Source organism: Pinus tabuliformis, chromosome 6 (genome assembly GCF_031772625.1).
Source record: "Pinus tabuliformis cultivar Carrire ecotype Pingquan chromosome 6, CPIR1, whole genome shotgun sequence".
Classification (NCBI taxonomy): domain Eukaryota; kingdom Viridiplantae; phylum Streptophyta; class Pinopsida; order Pinales; family Pinaceae; genus Pinus; species Pinus tabuliformis.
The window spans coordinates 1,583,936,309-1,583,940,110 of record NC_142292.1 but is presented as its reverse complement, the minus strand read 5'-3'; positions in this window follow the sequence as shown (position 1 = coordinate 1,583,940,110).

Below are 3,802 nucleotides of genomic sequence, written 5' to 3'. Positions count from 1 at the left end.
AGAATCAATTTTAGACGAAGTCATTGGTTTTCATTGGTTTGCTTGCTTGAGTCTTACAGTTTGCAGTGATAAAACGGTAGTCTCTTCCCAACTTAAGAGAATCAATTTTAGATTGCTTTAATATATAATAGTTATTTGACTGTTACAAGTATTTGAAAGATTTGCTTGATTGAGTGTTACACTGAATTAATTTTTATTATATATAATAGTTATTTGAGTGGAAATGATAGTTAATTATTGTTTTTTGTTTTTATTATTATTATTATTAGTGTTTTTTTTTTAAGTAAATTTGTAATCAAAAATTTGTTTTCCCATCTTCTTATGAAACAGGTGTTAAACAAGTGGATGGGGAGAGGGCTTTTGACCAAAAGTGATAGAAGAGGATGGAATTGTCTTCCTAATTTCATGTGAGATTATTATAAAATTTATAATAGATTAATTTTTATTATTTATAATATTTATTTATTTTGAAATAGATGTTAAAAAATATTCAACTAATTGTTTTTTTTTTCAAATTTGTTAAACAAATGCAGAGTGTTGTGACAGAAAGTAATATATGAGAAGGTAGATCAAATTTTGTGAGATTTTTTTTCCCTCTTATTTTAAATGGGGCTGAAAAACTATCTTTTTTTTGGTTATTTATTATTTTAAAATAGGAGCATTATTAAAACTTTAATTTTCTGATGGTATGAAACAGAGATCAATACAAGAAGAGCTTGCACAGCAGCAAGTGGGAAGTGCTTCACAAAGGCTCAAACTCTATCAAATAATCACATATTAGATGTAACCATAAATTGTATTATTATTTTTGATGTACTCTCACAAACTATACTTTAATACATAATCACCTTCTCACAACCTTCAAAGATAGCATGGCCAAAGCTATCTTGGAGGAGTCTTTCTTTCTTGGAGTGTTTTTTTCAATTTTTTGTTTTATTTATAATTTATATATTTTTTTTGTTAAATAAAATATGTTTTTTATGATTTTTTGTTTATAGTTTTTTAATTAATTAATATTTTTAGAAGGGAAAAAAAATCAAATTTCATGTTTTAAAATTTTATTGAGCATACTCACATTTTTTTCACATTCATATTGCTTTCACATTTACATATAATAACTTCAAATGATTTAATAAAAACTGAACTCATAAAATTATATTATTTTCTAATTTTGTTTCACAGTTACAATTTTTTCACTCGATACCTCTATATAAGAAAACAAATAATTTAGTAGAAATGAACTCAAAATTATATTGCACAATTCTTTTCACTTGATATACCTATATGAATTTTTTTTTTTACAATTTCACATTTTCGCATTCACAATTCCTTCATAAAAATAAACTACATTTAAAAATTCTGATTCAAGATTAACTTCTATATTTAAAATTTTGTTATCTAATAAAAAATAATATTAAAAATTTATACAAGTAAGAGACTAAATTTTTATATTTATTTATGTTGTGTTGTATTATGTGATGTGTTGTTTGTATTGTATTGTAATGTGTTATGTGATGTGTTGTTGTGTTGTGTTATGTGTTGTTTGTGTATATATGATTATACACACATGACATTGTGCTTATAGGATGTATTTTGTATTTTAAAGTAACGAAGATTTAATAAATATTAGTTTCAAAAATATTTGTACACTTGTATTATCTTGTGTTATCTCATATGCATAAGTTTGTATTTTTTATAAACACATATATTGGTTTTCAACTTTACATTTTAAAATTGTACATTGAAATTTGTGTGATCTCATCTAGTGTTTACAAATAATTAATTCTTCATAAATTTGTATTTTTATAGGCACATATATAGTTTTCAACTTTACATTTTAAAATTGTACATTGAAATTTGTGTGATCTCATATAATTACAAATAATTAATTCTTCATAAATTTGTATTTTTATAAACACATATATAGTTTTCAACTTACATTTAAAAATTGCACATTTAAATTTGTGTGATTTCATATACTTACAAATGGTTGATTCTTCATAAATTTGTATGATTTAGTAAAATTGTATTTTTATAAACTCATAAAATTACATTCTCACATTTTTCCACTTTCACAATTTTTTCATAAAAATAAATCACATTTAAAATTTTGTTATTTAATAAAAAATAATATTTAAAATTTATACAATTAAGAGACTAAATTTTTATATTTATTTATGTTGTGTTATGTGTTGTTTGTGTATATATGATCATACAGAGGACATTGTGATTAATATGATGTATTTTGTATTTGCACTTATGAAGATTTAATAAATATTTGTACAATTGTATTATCTTGTGTGCATAAATTTGTATTTTTTATAAGCACGTATATGGTTTTCAACTTTTTTAAAATTGTACATTGAAATTTGTGTGATTTCATATAGTTAAGAATACTTAATCCTTCATAAATTTGTATGATTTAGTAAAATTGAACTTATAAAATTACATTCTCACATTTTTTCACATTCACAATTCTTTCATAAAAATAAACTACATTTAAAAATTCTGATTCAAGATTAACTATCATATTTAAAATTTTGTTATCTAATAAAAAATAATATTTAAAATTTATACAAAGAGACTAAATTTTTATATTTATTTATGTTGTGTTGTATTATGTGATGTGTTGTATTGTATTGTAATGTGTTATGTGATGTGTTGTGTTGTTTGTGTATATATGATTATACACACATGACATTGTGCTTAATATGATGTATTTTGTATTTTAAAGTTATGAAGATTTAATATATATTAGTTTAAAAAATATTTGTACAATAGTATTATCTTGTGTTATCTCATGTGTATAAATTTGTATTTTTTATAAACACATACATGGTTTTCAACTTTACATTTTTAAATTGTACATTGAGATTTGTATGATCTCATATAGTTACAAATAATTAATTCTTCATAAACTTATTTCTATAAACACATATATGGTTTTCAACTTTACATTTTAAAATTGTACATTTAAATTTGTGTGGTCTCATATAGTTACAAATACTTAATTCTTCATAACTTTGTATTTTTATAAACACATATATAGTTTTTAACTTTACATTTTAAAATTGTACATTGAAATTTATGTGATCTCATATAGTTACAAATAATTAATTCTTCATAAATTTGTATTTTTATAAACATATATATAGTTTTCAACTTTACATTTTAAAATTGTACATTTAAATTTGTGTGATTTCATATAGTTACAAATACTTAATTCTTCACAAATTTGTATGATTTAGAAAAATTGAACTCATAAAATTACATTCCTATATTTTTTCACATTCACAATTCTTTCATAAAAATAAACTACAATTAAAAATTATGATTCAAGATTAACTTCCATATTTAAAATTTTGTTATCTAATAAAAAATAATATTTAAAATTTATACAAATAAGAGACTAAATTTTTATATTTATTTATGTTGTGTTGTATTATGTGATGTATTATATTGTAATGTGTTATGTGATGTGTTGTGTTGTTTGTGTATATATGATTATACACACACTACATTGTGCTTAATATGATTTGTTTTGTATTTTAAAGTGATTAAGATTTAATAAATATTAGTTTCAAAAATATTTGTACAATTCTGTGATCTTGTGTTATCTCATGTGCATAAATTTGTATTTTTTATAAACACATATATGGTTTGCAACTTTACATTTTAAAATTGTACATTGAAATTTTCGTTATCTCATATAGTTTTCTTTTCCAAAGAAAAAGAGAACTTTTTATTCATAATAAAAAGTTACATATACATGCCGCAGCTCCTTTTGCTGTATGATAAAGCA